Genomic DNA, 22,696 nt, shown 5'->3' with positions numbered 1-22,696 from the left:
TGTTTATGATGTGTATTTACATAAACCTTCTATCAGTTTCTAAGGTCTTCTATGTCTTTGTGCTGTTTCTAGGATTAATAAAATGATACACCAACACAACACATTGTTTTGAGAACTGATACAAAACAAATTAAAACCAAAGGAAAGACTATAAAGACTTAATGCACAGTCACTTGAAGTAATTGGAAAGATTTTGTTTTCTGTGAACTTTGGATAAGCCTCAGAAACTGTCAGGGCAGTGATGAATAACACCTGACATAGAGAAAGTTTATGAGTTCTCCAACCTTTAGAAGAGCAAAAGGTGCTTTAGTTTAGAACAGAAAGCCAAGGCCTGTGTTGGCATAACTCCACTGAGTTTGATAGATCTATATACTTCTATACTTCAGTTGAGAGTCTAACCAAGAACCCTAAATGCACTTGAGAATTTGGACAATGTATATAGAGAGTTTAACGTTTCAGCAGCTAAATCTTTGAAATTGCATATAGCTTTATATCTATATTCTGGTTACAGTTTATTGTTAAGTGATACCTACTGAAGGCAATATTTTCCATACAGAATGCTATTATGCTATTAAATTAATATTAAAATACCCCCAAATGGCACCCAGATCCGGATTGTATTGAGAAGCTTCTGAAGGTAGTAGGAACATTAGACAGTCAGCAACTTTAAAATGTAAACTTTATTAGAGCTATTTCTTTTATCTAAGTACCTAAATATAAACTGAAAAACCTTTCACTGACTCCCACATTTAAAACCCTTAAATTTTAATACATAACTATAAGAAAAAAAATTCTATTCTACTTTAATCAATATTTTCCCAGTAAAATCACATATTTTTAACTGGCACATGATATAAATAATTTAATCTTTTTTAGATCAGCTTCTAAATGTAACTGATGAATAAGATTTGTAATGTGTATAAAAGTTAGAAATTATAACAATCATAGAAAGACATATAGCAATAAGTTCTATAACTTCTGTCTTTAAAATGAAAACAATATTATCGTATGTCCCTCCTCTTGAGTGTTCGGGTGAATTAAATTGAACTCTTACTGCTACTGATGGTAGTAATATGAATATGTCCTTGATGTCCATGCTGCTTGGACATAACTTTTAACTTTCTTCATACATTTGTCAAGGAGCCATAGAAATGAAAAAAAGAAAAGTTAGGACTTTTTTTTACTTTCTAAATAAAATAATCATGGTAACTCTTAAAAACTGAAAAATGCATAATCTTATTTCATACTCTCAGGTAATATGCCGACAATGTAAGCACTACTGTGCTTCATTGAAAAAGTTTAGCTACAGGCAAGTGGAATATAAAATAGGAAAAAAAGGTTACAGTGAGAACCATGTGTTTTTATTTTGAAACATGAGTTTAATTCCTACGAGTTGTATTTCAAGGTAAGATTAATTCAATTAAATATTGCAGAGGCTCACTTCTCCTTATCTGGATTGAGGATATACTGGTTCCCAAATACAAATGCTTCCTCACACTGGCAAAAATGAATGCACAATCATGGCCAAATGTTTAGTATAACTCTGTTTAATCAAACTCCATTTGACCAGAAGTTGAAAGACAGGTTTGTTTCCAGGATCGCTCAGAGCATGGCACTTGAAAAACTACCTTTTCCATTGGTTATGGGCTGTGATTTCAAGCTTTTTATAACTGTCTGGGTGGATTCCCTTTCATCTGCAGTCCTGTTTTTTGGAAAGTTTTGGATGTCCCTCTGGATGTTTTAGATAGAGGCTTGTACTTTAATGTGTATAATAATTAAGATTATTCTAAACAGGAAGAAAGGTCTCAAAGAGTTATTTTTCTGTCTTTTTTTGCTGCATGATTGGAAGTGAAGCAACATGATGAATTTTGTATACCTAGATAGAGAAAATGATGAAAACACCAAAAAGCAAAGAGAAAAGGTTTTAAGAATCCCTTCTGCATCTGTTGACATCAATAGGAATTTCGTCATTTATCAGAAAAGGAAGTAAAATTACAGCCAAGGATGGCAATTCTAAGGACCATCTGTGAAAGGTTTCTGGATTGTTCTATCTGGTATGGAAATTTTAATGGTAATAGTTTCATTTTGTTTGTTTTTAGCAGAGAGTTCTGTTATAATTACTTTTACACAGAACTCTGTAAAAACAGTGTTAATGGGAAAGCAGAAACAAACACAATTAGCAAAAAATCAAGAAGGAATAAAAGATAACAATTTCAGTTAAGGCTCCCACAATCATTTTGATCCAGCCTGATTGTATTGAGGTATTTGAACACATCAGAAATCATGAGCAGTATACAGTATCACCAGCTTTAGAGGTACAAGAGAGGGCAATTTATGCTTTAGTGTCTGTGCCTAATGAAGCAAAATTATAGATATTGTGTGAGTTGTTAATCAGATTTTCTTTGGCTTATATCTTAAAGTTGTTTTAATATACACTTTACACCTTTTTCTATTTTATGTGGTTAGATGTAGCAGAACGTGTGCTATAAAATAAAAGTCTACCTGTTACAGAGTGGAAACTGGTATTTTGTTTTTAATTATGTATTATAGGGATGGAAGCATCTGTATCAGTATGGACACAAAGGCATTGGCTCTCCTAACCACTGCTGAGCAGGTGGTGAGGAAATGCTCCAAGTATACTGGAAAAATTGAGGCTTGGTCTGAACCCTGGACTCTTGAAATCAAGTTTTAACAAGGTGGGAAAATGCAGTATTTTAAAGGTAGCAGAGCAAAATATTGAGGAAAGCTCATTGTATTAAAATTAGTCTATGCACTAATCCCTAAGGGGATTACTTCCTATCAGAGTGGCTATAGTGTTTGCATGGAGTGTGTCCAAAGAGGCAAACTATTTTGGGGTCTATGGAAATGAAAAATGTAGGACTATTGCTCTGCAGTTCTACAGATTGACTAGCTCTTATTTCTGCCAAAGAAATACAAGGTTCAGCAGCTTAGCTGCTGCTCTTGAAGGACAGGGTCCTTTTGCTGGTATGTTTTTGGAGTTTAGAGTCTATTCTTAGAATAATATACTGAATATCCCTTTTGTCTCTTATTGCATGACAAAAATGAAACAACTGAAAATGTGTATTTCTGTAATGTCTGACATAATATTGATGACTAGGTAATCTATACCCAAGCAGCATTCGGAAGAATATGTTGCCTGAATTATATGTGCTGAGTGAAACTGCTATTTTGACAAACATTTCTAGCTTTATAGGTCATTATATATTTGCAGTTACCTCATTTCGTCTTCTCTCTCATCATAAGGATACCTCTATAAACTGGTATGATGGTCGTTAATCATTTCACCTCTCTCAAGTGCTGTAGTGTTTTAGTCTTGTATTTGTGCTTACCAGTAAGTAACTGGCCTAGAAAACTCAAATGAAGTGAACAGTGAAATTGCCATATTCCAGGAGTGTCTTGAAATATCTACTATACAGTCTCAGCGGTCTTTTTTCAGAGCTAATATGGAGTGTTCTGTGTAAAGATAAATATATATGCAAAATAAGTGTCAGTAATACACTGAAACTATCTAGGATGAACTTGCAGCCTTCTGCATAGAGGATAACCTAAATGGCTCTGTTTTGCTATAAACTGGTATTAAATGGGAGTTGTGCAGATAATGTTCCTCAAGCTCCACTGGTACTGAAACGCCACTTGACAGCAATTTTATTTTTCATACTGAAAGTCTTGGTTGTTTAAAATTTGATAAGAGAAAATATTGTACTTTATAAACCCATTACACTGGTTCTGAAACAGTTTGTTTCCTAACCTGTTTCTTTCCCCAGTCGCCATGGGGAAGGAAGAGGAATTTTTAAAACACTGGCTGATTTCTATATGGGACACATGAAAAACGGCAGTTGCATGTTGCTTGGCACGTTTGGAGCTGCTCTTGCAGAGGGAAGAGGTTTTTCTGGCCCATGTGAGGGGCTTTCTCCAGCACCGCTGTAAGACATTTCCATTTACCCTTATTCAGGGAATTAGTTAAACTTGCTTAAGTGTCTCCCAGTTCCGGGATGTATTTCTTGTGCTATCTTGAATAAAGCTGACTTTTTGTTTTAGCAGCATAGTGGCAAAGCTAACCAATCTGACTGGCAGCTGCAGTTCTCTTCGATCTCTCAAAACCGTAGCAGAAGAGCCCCAGTAACTTGCTGACCTCTGCACTGCCACCACATTGCCTTCGTAAAGACTATTAGGAGAGTCCCCTCCTCTTATATGGGATGATCGCTAGTCCATGGTGATTTAAACAAGTCCCAGTGCACAGCTTTGCTCTTCCTTGTGTGTTTTTGCATTTGTTGTGTGTTCTATTACGTTATGCTTTTTCTGGATTATTTTTCTGTAATTTATTCAACAGGCAATTTCTGAAATTGTCAGGGTCCTTGGCAGAGAATCGTATAAATAATCTCTCTTTTTTGGTTGTTTTTGATACTGGTAGCTGGATGTCCAAGGAATTTTTGGTATGGCTAAACTTAAGACAGTTATTTTTACCAAACGTTTTAGAGACTTTAATGTGTTTCCTGGCAGAGTGATTGTTATTCACATGACAAGAACCCTCTCGTAAAAGACTCTTGGGGTAAAACTAATAATCAGGAGACATTTTGAAAAAAATTCCCTGTAGCATTTTACTCAGCTTTGCAGTGTTTACCTCTAAATGCAGATGCTTCTGCAGGAAAGAGAGCTGCTAAATTTCTTTTGTGCCAGTGTTGTCAAAAAACATTTCCCAATTTGACAGAGGTTGTGGTAGTTGGGAACAGAAAAGAGGGAAAAATTCTTTTCTGGTCTAATTCACAGGTTAGTAGAGATAAGCTACCATTAAATTTGGGGCAGATATTTTAATGAATTCCATAAATATCGCAATGGAGTAGAAATAATAGGAATACGGAGAGTTTATTTCTTATTTCCTTTGAATTATAGCGTTACTGCTTGGGGCCAAGCAGTTACAGCAAATAGGCTGGCTGAAAGGGAATGAATTTTATTGAGGCAAATCTTTGGTGAAGAATAAATATTTTGAAATGAAGGACAATTGTTTCAAGGATACATTGTATACGTTTCTCTTTATGAAATTAAACTGTTTCCATTCATTTTAAAGGCCTTTGCATTTGTTTATTCTTTGCAACAAACCAGTAAGCAGATTTGGGAATGGTAAGGGTGAGAGCATATCTGTAGCTTGTTCTTCCAAGCATTTTGTAAATTAAACCCAAGAAATCATAAAATAAAAGTAAAGGAGCCTGATAAATATAATCCTTTTTACCAAATGATACCTTCTCTGGCTGTATGAACATCAAATGTCTTTAAATATTGAGAGAATAAAATGTGCACATGTTGACTATCTCCTTTTATTCCTTTACTGTCCACTTAATTGTGGATGATTTATTATATAGCACCATCTTCCATGTGTAAAGAATATGAAATCACGTAAGGAGAGGGTATTTGGATCAAGCAAAACTGGGAAAGTTGTTTGTATTTCACCCACATGAAAATGCTCTTTCTCACCAGGTGGCACACTCAGCTGATCCTCAAAGAAGCCAAAGTGGGATAATCTTATTGACATCCATATTAGCTCTTCATCTGATGCAGATCAGTATAGCTCCATGTGCTTTAATGAAACGGTATCAGTTCAGGTCGACTGAGGATATGAATTAGTGGTGGTGACACTGATGACACACCACTTACAGACTTTTGTGTGTAACATTTGAACTTGCTACTGTTTGTTTAAAAAGTTTTTGGCCTCAAGAATATTATGGAAATGAACAAAAGATGTTTTACAATAAAGGAATTTAACAATTTGTGGACTGGTGAGTTAAAGAAGTAAAGGGCATGGTAATTCGTTTTTACAGTTACATTACAGTTGTAATGAGCAGTATTGATTTTCTGTTAATACTAATGCGTTTAATGACCTTTCTAATGGCATCTGTCACTACTGTTTCTTCTCAAATTCTAGTGGCATTTTCCCTTCCATAAAGTAAAGGATTACAATTCTCTTTGTATTGGTAGAATGAGAATTACTATTCTTTTTAAAGTAATATAGGGGCTTAAAGACTTAATCAGTTAAAAAAGAAGAAATTTATGTTTTGGAAGCTGTCCATTTTTTTGGACAAATCTTCTAGTTGAGAAAATAGCTGTTTGAGCATTATATGTCAGATCAGCTTTTCATTGTCAGATTTTGCTAGTTAGTAATAAGTAGGGTTTGTGGAGTTTAAAGTGGAAGGGTTTACTAAGACACTTTCTGACAATGTATCTCTCAAGAGTTTTATTTCTTTTCTTTCAGATTTTAATAGAACAAAGTGAAGGAAGGATATATGAATTAACTAAAATTTTGATGCACTGTAACTCACCAGAAACATATAGTCCAAGAAATGTAAAATTGTTTTTCTTAGGCGCTTTTCCTTTCAGAATTAAGATAGAGCTTGTCCTAAAAAAAGCTCTTTGTTTTCAGCTGCTTATTTTCTTTTATTGCATTAGGCACTATAAAACTTCAGCTATTAAACACCAGCCATTTAAAGTTACAGTAGTTCTCACCAACCAGTAAAGCTTTGGATTGTTGCTAGAATCAGTATTAATATAAAGTTTAGGGGTAAGAGTCATAGAAAAAGTTGCTGCAAAACTGTTAAATGGTTTGCTCTCACTCTTGGAAACACTTAATTTTGTCCTCTGTGTCTCGCTAATCACAAGTGATTTGCAGGACATCCATATTTTCATAAACTACTTATTCTAGATCTGTTTACAAAGATTGTACATGATATTTGTGATGTGCATTACAGGTAGAAACATCTTATAGCTAATCTGGCCTAATTCGGGTGCAAACGAGAAATACGTACTTCTGGGTACTCCAAACAGGCACACTGTGATGTCATTCTCAAATCTGCCACCCTGAAAGGCGGCACTTCGGGGGTTGCCATAACAACAGCAGCCAGTCATTGTCTGACACTACAACGTTATTGCAGGAGCTTTTAGGGAGTATTAACCAAAATACAGTCACTACGGATTTTAACTAGTATGGTGAGTAAGACTATCTGAGCTATGTACTCAGAAACTAAATATACATCATACTTCCTCTGTACATGTATGATTGGAATGACGACATTTTTCTGAAACTCTGGAATATCTATGCAGTATTTTAAAGTAGTGTATTAGAGTACATGTAGCAAAAAATGGTGTAAATTGGTGTAAAGTTACCCATATTTACTTAATTTTTATATAATAAAATGAGTTAAAGATTCAGAAAAGCTGAGTGTGTACCATGATATATAATAGAAAAAGTTTCATCTGAGTAGTCTTTTGCATACAGTATGAAGAACTCAGTATCAGGTTTTCTTTCCTTATTGTATACCACATTCTGCAAAAATCCAAACCAGTAGCTTGAAATTCATGTTTAAACAACTAAAATACACATGCAATGTGGGTGAAAGAAGAATATTTAATTAATCGAACCAGAAATTATGGTTTACATAAGAAAATAAGCCAGCTTGCTTTAAACAGATTTCATACATCCAAAATAGAGAAAGCAAGCTTGCAATAGCAGGACCTAATGCTTCAATACCCTTCATTTTGTACTCTGAAAAGGAAACCTCTTCTTAAGTTCATTCATTTTCCAGAGGGAAAATCGAATGCTGTGGCATATTGTCAGAGCTGCTTTATTGTCACCATTTACAAAGGTCACCTGAATTAATTGACTTCTTACCATACATATTGTTAAGCTCCCCATTTCCTGACATTTATGGAAAGGTGGCAGGCTTACAGCCATTGGCTGTCTGTTGAGGTTTGTTTCACAATGTTTGTTTCTCCGAAAACAGTAACTCTTAAATTGCAAGCAGATGATTGCATTTCTACAGAAAAGCAGATTCTCTCTGATGTTCACTAAGGTGCGCATGAATGGGGGGACTGAGGAGAGGTACTGGAGAAATAACGTAAATACTGATCTGTTTTTAATATGCATAACATTCTGGAAAACAAACCGAAATGTGCAGGAAGATTGAGGTTGTATTTCTTTTCACTTTGAAGCATGCATTAGATAGCTAACCCATCTTTTGCATGGTGTAAAGTAAAATCTCCCTCTGGCTTTCAGTGATGCATGAATCACAGATCCACGCTGATGGACTTTACTGAATATGTTTTCATCTTAAGGGCTACTAAAGTACCCTTATACTGAATGAAAGGAATGACGTGCACATGTATAAACACACACACATTAGGCAACAGTCGTGCTGGCATGGAATTTTATGTTGATTAAATTGGTTAAATAGAAAAGAGTTGTCTCTTTCGTAGCCCCCTGCATTTTCTGCCCCCTCAATCTCCTTATGTTGGGTTCTTCTCGTTCTGACCAGCAGTGCTGGGCAAAAACTCAAACTAGACATGTGAAAACAGAGACATTGAAAGCAAAGACAAATAGTTTTGAGCCTTCCTGCACCAAAAGAGGCAAAGGTTATATAGTGATGGATTTGCACAATCAATCTGCTTATGTGAAAACACACTTTAGGGGCACTCTGCTGCGACCGTGTTAATTACCAAAGAAGATTAGAACTCTTCTGCTTAATGCGAACCCTTTCACCTAGCACAGCCGTTCCAGCTACATTAGTAATCAGACATTCACACTGTCCCTTCTGACTGGAAAGGGGATGTTTTTAAGGGAAGTCATTTGCCACAATGCTTAAGATGTAGCCTGGCAGAAATTCAATAACTGTTTGTGATATGCTCATTCAGCCTCACTGCTCAGTGGTTTTTAGGTCCTGACATAAACAGCATTTCCCTTAATCCTAGCACTGGGGAGAAGAAAGGAAGAGGCTGTCCTGTATCTTGTTTTATTGGTTTCAAAACCCAGAGCAACTGTGTAATTTGATTTTGCATCTGAAACATCAGGGCAAACGTTCTCCCTTTATAATATTTTACCCTTTGATGTTCTTTCAAGCTAACAAATGCACAAATCTGATACTCTTGCAAGCATATTTAGATTATCTCTGACACAAAAAGCAAACTGCATTTGCATTTCCATTTAGAAAGTAAAATGAGGAAGTATGATAATAAAATAACTTTACAAAAAGAAGATGGGGGAAGAGTTTACATGGTAAGACAAAAATCAGGATAGCATTTTAAATAAAGAGGAACTTACCCTATAATTAGAGTAGTTTCAAAGCTGGAGGAGTTCTTGCATCTCTATAATTTTGATTCCTTAGTTCAGGTAACCACATACTTGTATTTATGCCAGAGTCTGAGCAGACATGCATACGTGTGTATGTGCATGTGGTTTTGTGCGTGTGTGTGTGTATAATGGTATATAATATAAAGACGTGTCTACTGATATCCTACAGCACGAGAGACTGTGCTGCCAGCTGAGATCCCTTCCGCTTGCCAGAGCGCTGTTGCTGCCTGGCTGCCTGAGGCTTGCAATCCAGCGGGAGAGAGCGAGCGAGCTGCTCGCTAGCTCTTATTTCTCCTTGTTTCCATGGTGGTTAGCGGTGCATCGTTCAGCCGCCCGGTTGCCACACTGACATGGTGCTGCCTGCTCGGCGGTCATTAATAACTGAGCCCCTTCCCCTCCCCGGAGAGGGGCCATGGCTTCGGCGTGCCCGCTGCGGCGCCGCGCGCGCGGCTGCGCCAGCCTGGTTGGCCGTGCGGAGCGGTCTGTTACGTGACACTGCTGCTTCGGCTGTGGAGACGCGAAACGAGCCTCTCCGCGCTTCCAGGTTTCTCTTCCGATTCGTGGGAGTTGCAGGGCATGCTTTGTGTTTTTATAGAACAGCTCCGGAGATTTAAACTCCTTTTTGCCCGTATAGAAGGAAGGATGTATGAGGCGTATGAGGAAGCTGTCCATGTTCAGAACAACTGATTAGAGATCACTAAACTTCTGCAAAGGCTGCTGTAGTTCAAAGGATACCGTACGTTCAAACCATTCAGGAAAACCTCGCCCCCCCCACCCCCCGTGTCATTTTATTGCATTCTTTTATTTTAAGAGAGGAAAGGTTTTTTCATACTCCTCCTTTTCCCAATGTTATAAAATATTAAAGTTTATTACATACACGTATCAACAGAAAGTAAGGGCAATAATGCACCTTTCTGAAAAATTCAGAATGATTAAGCTGAGGAAGGGAATGGTTAAATAAAACCTGTTTCTTTCCATCTCTGTCTACCTAACTCTCTGCTTTATGGCCATCTAATTGAGTAAACAATAGACTGCGCAGATTGTCTTCCCTTCTTTCTTTCCTCCTTTCCTTCCTCTCCCTTCTTTGTGAAATACTCATTGGTAAAGATCTTTCTTCTGTTTGTTCTGTATCTGTGAACAAAGGGCATGCAAATTACAGTTTGCTCCAGTGGAGGTTTCAAAAATTATAAAATAATTCACAAAAATATTTTCCATTTCACAGAAATGTACACTGAAAAATGTTATTACTTCTCCTAGAGATACAAAACTATAAGTGAGATGTTGTTAGGAGAAGCCTTTTATTTTACATATTGTTTTATATAAATCAGATTGGTTTGTAATGGGGAATGAACAATAGTGAAATACAAAGGGTTGGTTATCAACAGGTCGAAAATAACAAAATATTGGTTATCTTGCGTAAATTTAGTACTACAACCCTGATTGACACAGGCCACCCTCTAGTGGACTAAAGTGAAATGTGGTTCTCATTTCACATAGGCTTTGTCTGGAGAAAGGCTCACAGTCATGTCTAATAATAGTACAAAAAATTTCTGAAGATTAGCAAACAATGTAAATTAAAGTACATTTGCAATGGCAATAGCACCAAAATTCTATTATAAAATGGTTATTATTTTATGAGCACCATATATATCATTTGATTCACTTTGAGTCTGAGATTGTGAAATGCATTTTTGTTTTTATTCTCTAAGAAAATATTTTTACACTTTATAAAATCACTTATTATGAAAAGTGAATTAAAGTGATGCCATCTTCTTCAATAAATTTCACTTTGTTATAATTGGTTAGGGTAAATTTTACAAAACCAATCCTGATTGACTCCCTGGTACTTACATTAGTTGGGCAATAATAAAGCACTTTCTTTTCCTTCTCCCTCAAATTTTTGAATACTGTACTAAAAGTAAGTACAGGGAGCAATGATTAAAATTCTTTAAAGATGTCTGCAGTTCAGTTTTTTTACCACATAGATAGCTGAGTAGGACAATCTCATATATGAAATAATGGCTCTTAAGTGGCAGGCTGCAAATTCATGAAATACTCAGGTGTGGGAGGAATGCTGTGTGGCCCTTCCATTTTCTCCAGTTCTCTTATTATAGCCATTATAATTTTTTCTATTGCGAGTTAAAGGAGTAACAGGCAATATAACAAAAACACTTGGTGTTGACCCATCTTTGGCTGCCTCTCAGTTCTTCTTGCCCTAAGTTGGGGACAGGGAATAGGCGCTGCTGCGGAGAGTGCCTCAGGCCAGAAAGATTTCATGTTACCTTCTTTCTGTAGGCTCAGGGTTCATCAGTGAAATCTTGTCTTTCATTTGCCCCTGTGAGATAATTCTTACAGCCTTTGATAGTACTGTTCACTGCTACAAGCTGTGAATATAAAACAATGAGAAATTTCCCATAGTAAACCTAATGCTCGAAGCCTTCCCTGCCTCCTGATATTCTCTAGCAAATGCTACACAACCTATCCAGTTTCTGATGGGACAGTGCTCCTCATGATGTAAGGAAAGCACAACCAAAAGCCAGAAAAATAAGAGTTCTTGCCAAGCTAGCCCCAACAGGAAAATAGAAATTATGCCTGATCCCAGCCATGTGATTAGTCACATCTATAACATGACAAGAGATGTAAACCTGTGCTACAGTTATGAGGTGGGGTGGAAGAAAGAAGATAAGAGAATTTCAAAAACTCTGGGCAAAAATTTAAAAAAAGGAAAGTGTTCTGTCAGAGTGAGCTAGGTAGTGCTAGTGGTCTGGTGGAAAAGCAGAAGATTTGGGGATGAGGGAAAAGGTGGAGCTACCGTTGTTCTGCATGAATGTTCTCCTGCATTTTGCCCCTAATCTCACATAGTCGCTGTCCTTCATTTAAAATCTGGCTTTCTGGTTAACATGAGAATCATGCAAAAACAGATTCAATGATTTGACGTGTGAAATTCAGATGTGATTTTTCCTACGTGACGTCTTCATTGTGGTTGATTGATATGGCCTATGTAATTGAAGGGCTGAATAATTAAATCAGCTAAAGCATACTTGCATAAAGAGAGTGAGTTGTTATGATAGAATATATATGCAATTAAAATATCTCCTTGATAGATGTACACTTACATATTAGTTAAAATATTATTATATCATCAAAAAGTTCTATTTTATAAAAAAGTGAAATAATTAAATTTTTAATTGATTTTTTTTACTAAGGAATAATTTTTTTTTCAAACTATCTGCGGGAGAAAAATACCTTTTATAACTAATACAATTATGATGATTAAAGTTCATTAAGTTATTTTCCTGCTGATTTTACTATGATGTTTGCTGTTTTTAAAATAGCAACGTAATCTGTTTCACCAGAATTATATATATAGCTTATTAGGTTACAGGATAGAAAAAGAATCCCTCAGACTGAGAGAGATATGATGAAAGTAATGTATGCTAACTTCACATATTTATTTTGCATGCATTTTATCTGTTTACTGAGTGCATATGAAAATAAACTAAATAATTACTAGTTTGTAATGTATAATTAATGATGCATTAAAACTTTAGTTATTAAAATATAGTGGGTTTTGTGCATGCATTTTTGCTAAAGTTGGAAGGAGATTTCAAAACTTTTTCCTGTTTTTGTGTTATAAAAAGGATGAGTATCTCTGGGCTTTACCATTAATACGCTGTATGCTTATTGTGGTTCAGGGTGACCACCTCTAGTATTTTTAGGCACTGAGAACAGAGCTCCATTGTGGAATCCAGCAAGTATAGCTAAAAACTGAAATAAATGCTATGCAGTTACAGTAAAAAGCCAAAAGTATGTGATTTAAGTTCTAAAGTGAAGTACTTCATATTAGCAATTGGCAATTAAAAAATTCTTTTAAAGTAATTATCTACACAGTTTTTGCCCAAGTATAAAAGAACAGGCACTTTTTGAATAGCTGTATCCATTATTGAAACACATGCCTCCTTCATGGTTTCTGAGATACCATGACTACAAATAAGAGGGCTGAGTGGCGGCTCTTTGCTCTCTTTCTTCTTGTAGCCCTTAGAGTGAAAAAGAAAGGAGCTGATGTTTAAGACTGATTCTCACCAGTTCTTCAAAGCATACCCTTAGTGTATCTTCCATGTGAGGTGTGAGGAGGTATTCTTTTCTGAAGCAGGTTTCAGAATTGCTCTGAGTCAAGAAAATCTGTCCTGCGACTTCATCAAGGTTATTAACTATAGTTATTATAGTTATTATTTATTATATATCAGTTATTATAGCTATAGTTATTATTAACTATAGCAGTTGTGATGCCTAATTTGCCTGGAAGAGAGACATAAGTGGCACCACTTCCCATAACCTCATTCTACCAGCATTTTCAGTGCTGCTGATGCAATGTCATCAACCTGACGCTGTCATGTGCATGGTCTGATATAATGGCACCTAACTATTTGCATTTTCCTAAAGGCTATGCTTCCATATAGACAAGTGAAAATTTGTATTAATGTGTCTCCCATTAAAACTGAACCATTTTTTTAATGATGAGCAAAAGCCAATGAAGTTCATTGGCTTCATTTTTTGAAGATGAAATGCTTGTTGCCAGCAATGATAAGTTCAAGTTTCTAAATATGGCTGTACTTCATGCTTGGAAGTGTTATGCTCAGATCACTTAACCTGCTACCAGCTTTCTTTTATCAGATCCCTGAGTAGTGTTGATGGGATAGAGATAAAGCAGAAGGAAACAAGTTTAGGCCATGAACCTAAGGAGAATTTCACACAGGGACAAGTTCATATCCATGCAAAGCACCAGCCACTTCATTAAAAGCTAGATGTTAGTTCTAAGTATATATGACTTAGCAAAGTCTGGAACTGCGTCGTAAAAGCAGCTGTATAGTACAGGCAAACTCAAGCATGTGTAATGTGGATGAATGAAAGCAGTGGTGATGAGCTGACACTTATCTTGGTGATCAAGGGGATTTTGCATATTCCAGCAAATTCTCCTATTCATGTAGCAACTGTGTTCTAAGAAACAGAAAGGACAAGATCCCAGGAGAGGCCAAAACTATAGTGAGCCTTCCTCAGGAATGGTCTGAGGTCTGAAAAATCTTAACATATTTTGTACTAGCGCCTATCAGGTCTCCTCGTACAACTCAGGGTGATATCAGAGTTCTTTTAATTTTCATCCCTGGGTCTATTTTAATAGGCAAGAATCTCTCCCATCCCAGCATCCGCTGAAGGCTGGAAATGAGTCACACATAGCAACCACAACCTGTCTGTGCCGCGTAGGAATCTTAATGAAGATGAAGTAGTGAAAAGCAGCTAGAGAATTCGTATGTGCAGCTGGATTAGATGGATAAAATATGGTATCTGTAAAGAGGTTTTCAAGCTCATGTATTTCTTTTACAAGTATGTTTTCCTTTTTAAAATGGATTTTATCTCAGTATGTTTATGTCTTACTTGTGTTGGCATCTCAGTTTTTGTAAACTATAATAATTGGATGTAATTTTATAATTTATTGGGATCTTCTAGATGGTGGATTGTTAAGTCTGAGACTCCTGTGTTGATTTGATAAGAATCTGACAAAGATGGCTTGGATTCATTACTAATACAAAACTGATGAATGTATACTTTATAACCACTGGGCACTAAAGAATTTTGCTTCTCTCCAGGCAAAGATGAGTTAATTGATAATGAAACATGCAAATGAGACAGTTTCAGTCTTTCAGAGTACCCATGAAAAATTACCATATTTATAACAGCACCATCTAAAATAAAATAAAAAAACCTTTTAAAAGCCCCCCGGAAATTATATTAGCTCCGGTAGAGCAAGGCCTGGAATTTCCTGAAACTTTCTTCTTCCCTGATTCTTAGCCAGTACTGTAGAGACTGAAGAGTTTTTTGTTCATGCTGACAGGGAAGGATGCCAAATAAACATTCCCAAGAAAATATGAGAATAAATGGCTGGGAGCACTGTTCTGATGGTGTCTGAACCTCACTGAATCAGAGATTTATGCATACCTTGTCTTAGAATAATTCTTCTTCTGTTCCAGAAGATAGTCATAATAAAAAAAAATGAAAGGAGTCAATGGTACTGTTCTAGTTTGCCAAGGGAAATGAAGGAATTTTCAATGACATTTACTTTCTAACTAAGTCTGATTACCAGCTCACATACATACTTAGAATTTTTTGTGTGGAAGGAGTTGGGCCCACCCTACACTGAGTGGTTATGGGCCATGGAGAACCCACAGTTCATGTAACAGAAATGCAAGCTGTGGATATCTGTTGCTCATGAGACCCAATGTAAGCATGGGAAATGCATTTTAGTGTCATGGCTTTTTGAATTAGTCTGTGTCTGAGGTTGATAAAAGAAATGGTACTGATAATGATTTCAGTGTAGGGCCTAGATATAGGACAAGCCACCAGAATTTTCACCCAGACAGTAACCTGTTATATATATAAACTATATATATATATGTATATAATCTTATGCATAGTGGTAAGTATTGCATTCTCTGTCCTTATAGAGAGGATTTTCTCCATTGCTTTGCTCATCTCTGTTTTCCTTTCTATGGAGAATTAACTGATTTCTTATCTAAAACAGATTTATCATTTTTATAGTAACACTGTGTGTTGTGGTATATGGCACATGATTAGGGAGAGGGAACTTCCTTCCCCCCCAGTTTTGAGGTTTTAGCCATGAAATGTCCCTGTTAATGTCACATTTATTTTTTAAGTATACATGGCAAGCCTCAGCGTGTGTCTGAAAGGCGTAAATTTCTTATCTTTTCTGATGAAACGAAACAAACACCATTTTATTATATTTTTTTGTGTTTTAATATTATAAATGGATGGACAAAAATATTTGTGGCAAATAGAGCCACTTGCTGAATATTGGAGCTACAATATCATTTTGGATTTACTTACTTTTACTCTGAGACTAAAAGAAGCATCATAGTAATCCTCCCATCTCCTCAATAGCACTCTCAAGCTGTGGCCCTGGATAATTGTCATGAAGTTATCTAGGCTGAGACAAGGAGCAGCAAGGATGTGTGCAGTGTGTGTTGAGAATATGGTTAGCTAAAGATAGTTTAAAGCAAATACACTAAACTATGGGTGTGTAATGAATACTGAAGAGAAGATCTTAGTAGTTTATTTACACAATCTCATTTTTTTCAACTCACAGATCTAGAAAATGAATTGAAAGGTCACTGGAATGTACAACATCCTTACTGATTAGAAAAGTAATATATTTAATTAGAAATGCAGTAATTTTTCCCCTCTCCTCTGTAATTTGACTGTCAAAAACTGCCGTGCACATTAGCTATTCTTTGATGTACTTCAAAAGTTGTCTTTCCGATAATAAGTGGAGAAGAGTAGAAAGGATCATGTACATAATGACTTATTGGAGGAGGAGCTGTTTCAGAGGCTTTCACATAGTTCCCATTACTAAGGAAACCACTTATTTTGTCTGTGCATGTTTTGAATAGATCTCTCATTTGAAGTCTGGTGCTCAAACCCTGAGGACTGCATTATAGCACTGAGAAAGAAGCAAAGAAAACAAAAGACAAGAGGCTTCAAAACACCACATCTTTAAGGAATAGTCTAAAAGTATTGTATAACATGCTTATGAAAGTGTATACATTTGTTTATATTTGAAGGGTTTATATATATGTATTTTAATTGCTTTGTTCCTATCAAAAATAGAGTGAAAGTATTAATAAGTAAATAGGGAAAACAGATGTCATTCTGTCCAATACTTTGCATTCCTCTATTGTAAGGATATTTGAGAAATCCAGTTTACCATTTAGATAGTATCAATATAAGTTTTGATTTAATTTTTGGAAATGAAATATGGTATTAGTTAGGAGTAGAATGAAGTGCCTGTCTAATAATAATGGCTAAAACAAGGCGGTTAGGATGGCTATAGATTCAACAGTTGACTGAACATTTGCCCAGAAAACTCTTTTGGCAAAACTCCTGGCTGAAGATTAAGACATGACTGCAAATACGCCCATAAACATATTTACATTATATTGGTGTTAGCAGAGCTCCCATTTTCCCCAAGTGAATGTCACGTTTTGTTTTGATCAAGAACTGGACCAAACACCTATATTAGAAATTGAATTCAAAGTCCCTCTATTATAAACTGTGTATGCTCAACTGGTATACTCAGGAACAAAAAGCTGATTTAGTATGGCCAGATGAATCTGATTTGGGGGAATATGTATTTAAAGTATAAGTATTTAAATTGCTTGGAACTGAATCCAGAATATTCCCTTAGAGATCATAATTGTTCACAAATGGAAGCTTCTAGTAACAAATGTAATAATCTAACAGATTACCAGGGAACTACAGGGAAATTAAGTATGTGGCTAATAAAAGTTCTTATTCAGCATTTCCAAGGTTACTATCTGAATAATATCAGTTAGTTTTTCTGTCAAACAGGATAGAAAACTGAAGACAGAGACAGAAATTGCCATTTTTAAGGGCCTACAAACCCTGTGACCCCATAGCTATATTGCATCGCTTGGTTTTGCACCAGGAGGTGCAGGTTCTTTTTGGATCTAATCAAGAAATTCACAAACACTCTCAAGAAAGATAACCATTTTATTAACATTCTAGAAAAGGAGATAGCAAGTTAAAAAATCTTACATCTCTTCTGATGCTGGGAGCCCCGAGCACTGGGCAGACTTTTAGTCAGGTCCTGGCAAACTGTGCAGATCCTGTCCATGGTGATGGTCACTTGTATTGAGGTCTTTAGTGTTTTTATAGGATTTTCTTCAACTGGATGTTTATAAGAAAACATGTTGCTTCACTTCAAGATAAAGACAAGGACATGCTGGTGGTGTCATCGCTGATGCCAAGTTAGTGCCGCCTACAGGCTCTTCTGTTACAATTAGCTGGCTAAGTTCATCCCATGTCAAGGAAGATTGTGCCACACGGCACAGTCCTGATGGCCAAGTGATTTGTGCAGTAGCATACGGCATGGCGCAGGCCTGAGGGCCAAGTGGTATGTGCAGTACTGTGCAGCATGGCACAACATAGGCCTGTGCCTACTCAAGTCAACTGTTAGGTGCATCACTAATTCCTCAAGGAACAATAGTCTTCCGGTTAGGACCTCTACAAGTTCATATGCCATTGTAGGCATATGAACAAGAGATTACTTTTAACACCAGTATGCTTTGATTTATGTGTGTGTCTGTGTGCGCAATTCATAAACAGCCAGTGCCTTATAGATTTTTCTCTTTAACTCTCTAACTGGTTAATGAGAGAGAGAATGACAGCTGTGGTAAAGCTGAAATGTCCTTGGCCTGACTTAGTTGAATACTTTCGGGTGAAATAAAAGAAATATCTTTGAATTACATTGAGATATCAGAACAGAGTTCTGAAAGAAGCATAAATTTTTAATGTTCCAGAGTATTTCTGTTGTTTGAATCCTATATTGATTGTGTTTACTTTCTTCTCTTATTGCAAGGATTCACAACAAGTCTCAAGGTACACTAAAAGCATTGCTATTCATTATCCTTAAATTTATGCTTGCAGCAAGAAATAAGATCTTCAGTGTTTGGTAATACTGACAATTTCTTTTATTGTCTAACCCTTTCCAAAACAGTGCATTCAGCCTCTAACTCCCATCCGTATTATTACAGAAGAGATGAAATCAATATTTTTTTATGAAATAACTGGGATAGGCACCCTCAGAGAAAGCTAACATACATTTTGTCACAACAGTGTCAGTTTACCTGGTGAGGACCATGAACATCTTTGATCTTGAGAGACAATTAACAGTTAATAATTGAATTCATAGTCCTTCTTTCTGGGGAAGAGGAATCAACATTTATTAATAATTTAAACATTTGAGTAAATAAAATAATAAATAAAACGATAGATAATACAATATAAATAGTAGTTCAGTGCCAAGTACATTTTGTGATGGCACCACTGCCAGGAGGAGGCAGAGGACAAAGAGCAGGAGGAGGAGGAGGAGGGAGTTTCCTGTGGGGAAGCAGCTCAGAGGGACATAGAGACATAGAGATTCAGAAACACTGTATGAACTTTAATCATAGAAAAGAGATTACACTCAAAATAGTCTAGGATGAAAGGTCATTTGGAGTCAATAACATACAATTCTGCTGCAAGTTGTGGGCTTATTAATTAGAAATAGCTGAGAAGGAAAAAGAATCTCTGTATTACTGGTCAATCAAGGAATAACTATGAACTGACAGTGTGCTGCAGCTGTGAAAAGGGCAGATACGATCCTAGGATGCACCAGGAAAGTTAATCCAGTAGCAAGAAGAAAGTAGTAGCCTTGTGCATCTCATCTAGAATAATACATTCAGTTGTGGTTTTGTGTTGAATAAAAGGTGAACTCAAACTGCAACACATGAAATTAAATACTATTCAAATGACTGGGAGCCCACATTACAGAGGGGTTTATAAAGCCGTGCCGTGTTTAGTATAGCAGAGTCTGAGAGAAGATAAGATTGCAGCTGATAAATACATCCTGCTGGTACACAATGAGAGGTAAAGCTAGCAGAAAAGTATGTAAGTGACTGTGATTAAATTTACATTTGGAAATTAGAAAAGGATTTTTTTTCATATTTGAGTTACCACATCCTGGGACAGGTTTCCTGTGGAAATAGTTTGGGTAGAGAAACAAAACCAGGAACAAAATGAAACAACAACCCAGATCAAACCAACTAAACAGAAAAGCTTTAAAGGTTGAGTTTGGTATATTTATAAAAGAGTTGATGCCTACAGAAGAAGGGGCTAGACATAGTATTTTAGGAAGGTCTTTCTAGTTTTCTGTTCCTTATCAAAGATAAACCCTAATTAGCAGATTTTGGTGCAAGTCTTGTGCCAGACTCTACATTCTAAATTCTATTAAACTGTCTCTGTTAATTTTGTATATTTGGGATCGTGGGAATTATTAACCCTCCATCTTGTTGAAACACAGGTTTGTCAGTTTTAAAACAGCTCATCTCAGTATTTACCCCAGTAAGGGTAAATAAAGCAAATAGAAGTTTAGTAATTCACATTTATTTACCATTGTAAAATAGTGTTCTATCCATCTCTACTTTGCTAATAATAGAATGGCGCTGGAAAAAATATCAGAAGAAAAAAGGAAAGAAATAGCCCATGTGATAGCCTTGGATTTCCACTTTTCTTGATATTTCTGGAAACAGTAATACCCCTGACAATATTTTCTAAAACAAATTGTCATCCAAAGGCCTTAGATTTTACCTGAAGTTTTGTTCCCAACTGCCACATTGATCACCAAATAGAAACCTCACTTTATTGTTCAATGTTTTCAGTATCTCCATTTGGGGTTTTTTTGGTTACTATGACAGATAATGAGACTTTCTAAGTTCAGCAACAAGGAAGTCACAAAAAGCCTTATTTGGAGTGACTTTCTTACATGCAAAATCCAAATTCCCCCAAACTGCCTAACTTTTTTAGTGTGATATTTTAGCACTCTGAATTCAGCTGACAAATATTTTTTCTAGGGGTAGCTGTAAGAAATAGCTGTAATAAACCCACTTTTTAAATACCTCAGTATTTCTTTGTTGGATTTTATGTTGAGTGTCTCTTTAGCTGATTGATAGGCTTCCTATATGATCAGCCATCTACTGAAGTATCTTTAAAAGGCAGGCACATTAACTCATTTCAGATTTTCCTACAGAGAGATATTCATCAAGGTAACAAACTTCATAATGGCAGAGAGTATTTTTCTCATTATTGCTAATACAAATGTTATGCTAAACAGGAACTGGAACACATATGGTTATGGCCTTAATGAAATAGTAATAACATTCAGATTGGAAACTCAACCAGTTAAAATGCATGGGCTGAGCAGGGAGAAATCAGACTGCTGACTCAATCTTACATTTTGCTAACTGCACTCTCAGGCCACATATTTTTATCATGGTTACTGTTATATCAAATGAAAAATATTGAACTGAACGTAAAGGAGACTCAATATTGTCATTTACAGATGAGCCTCAAGAGTCACCTAAATGGTGGATCATTCTGTATGTCAGGCAGGAGCACTAACTTTTGACCAGGAAAGGAGATTCTAGTAATTCCATTAATTCCACTAGCCCCTCCTGAGACTGTCCCAGTCCTGGGTGTGAGTGCAGCTACTTTTGGGAGAGAAGCCAAAATCTACATTGCTACCTACACAGCACTTCCAGGCCTTTAATCGAATGTTCCTAACCAGGCTATCCATAAATTAACTTGTGCTTTGAAGCTCACTTTATACTAATTCATCATCCTTATGTCCAGTGTTTCCTTCTTCTTTATGGTTCTGCAAAGAAAGTTCAGTCGTTTCCCCCCACCCTGCTTGTTAGTTAGAAAAAAGCAATTCACCCTTCTCTTCCAAAGTCTTCTGCATGGATGGCCCTGGCTCTCCACTGACTACTTAGGTCCTTGTCCTTGCCAGCTTCTGTCCAGACGGATGGAGATTTCAGTCCTCTGCTTCCTCCTTAAGCTTAGTGAAGAAATTATCTTTCGCATCTTTTGCTGCCTTTTCAACATCTGTTGTCCTCACTGCATTGCTCCTTGAGTCACAAGCTGCAACCCCATGTCTCAGTTTAAGGTGGGGGAAGGTGAAATCATGGATGCAGTCAATTTTTCTTCTTTTTGGTGGAAGGGAAGGGCAGAAAGAGATATAGCAGGGTATATCATTCATGGTAAATGCTTTGTAAGCTTGTAGAGCAAATAAATTGAAAGGTCAGTGTTCTGGCTTCGATGAGCTGGTGAGAGAAGCTTTTACTTGGCATATGCCAGTATGACCTTTTTCTTGCCCACTTTCAGCACAACTGTATTCCAAGAATTCTAGGGTATTGATGGCACCAAATATCCAGTGTCTCTCTAAGCAAATTTTCAGACTGCTCAGCACCTTGAATAAATTTTGTCTCTCTAAAGCTTGAAGGTCTATGTTCAGAATATACTAAAAACTATTTAAATATTTATTTATAAATTAGACTGATATCTTCAGTGTATTTATTGTCAACCTTTATTTCTTTAAAAAAGTGTTCCGCTGATTTTTTTAAAGTGACACTAACTTTTATAATATTGGCTAAGGAGAGGTGCAACATGAATTATTATCGCTATTCTAAACAGTTTTTATGGTTTTTATGAGCCAACTAAATAACAAATACTTCTCAATGCAAATGTAACCAACAAAAAATTAAGACTTTTTTTTCTTAACACACAAATCTATAAAGAGTTAAGATATGCTACTTGATTGGCTTCAGCATAAAGCAACAGGCAGGGAGCAAAACGGTTCATGATTTAAAACCAAGTATCCCATTATCTCTTTTTACAGGTTAGTAACGGTGCATTACTAACTCTGCTTGTATTAGTTTGAGCATACATGTGTCACAACCTTTAAATAGTATGATTAATCAATACTTTCAGAAGAGCTCCAGTATTAGAGAACTTTATAATATGTAGCAAATCGTTTTGTTCCAAGAACTGTACATCTATTATTTTACCTGTGTCTAAATCCTGTGATTATTAAAATCTTCATAAGCTTTATAAATGGTTTAAAGAAAGAGAGAGAAACTGTTTTTAAACAATGAA

The 22,696-nt window shown here is 36.2% G+C and overlaps 2 protein-coding genes across 6 annotated transcripts in view; one reads left to right on the top strand and one right to left on the bottom strand.

Annotated features, from left to right (window-relative positions):
- LRRN3 (leucine rich repeat neuronal 3) overlaps positions 1-9,278 on the bottom strand; it is a 36,456-nt gene extending 27,178 nt beyond the window's left edge. Inside the window, exon 1 of one of the 2 annotated variants that reach the window (XM_013947796.2) lies at positions 9,104-9,278. The gene's annotated coding sequence lies outside the window, so the exon portion shown is untranslated. The remainder of the gene's footprint in view (positions 1-9,103) is intronic. The other variant, XM_067314785.1, reaches the window with a different exon arrangement.
- The window catches only part of IMMP2L (inner mitochondrial membrane peptidase subunit 2), a 496,900-nt gene that overhangs the window by 239,909 nt on the left and 234,295 nt on the right, over positions 1-22,696 (top strand). The window lies entirely within an intron of this gene.

Source organism: Apteryx mantelli, chromosome 1 (genome assembly GCF_036417845.1).
Source record: "Apteryx mantelli isolate bAptMan1 chromosome 1, bAptMan1.hap1, whole genome shotgun sequence".
NCBI classification, from domain to species: Eukaryota; Metazoa; Chordata; class Aves; order Apterygiformes; family Apterygidae; genus Apteryx; species Apteryx mantelli.
This window is presented reverse-complemented; position numbering and strand designations above follow the sequence as displayed.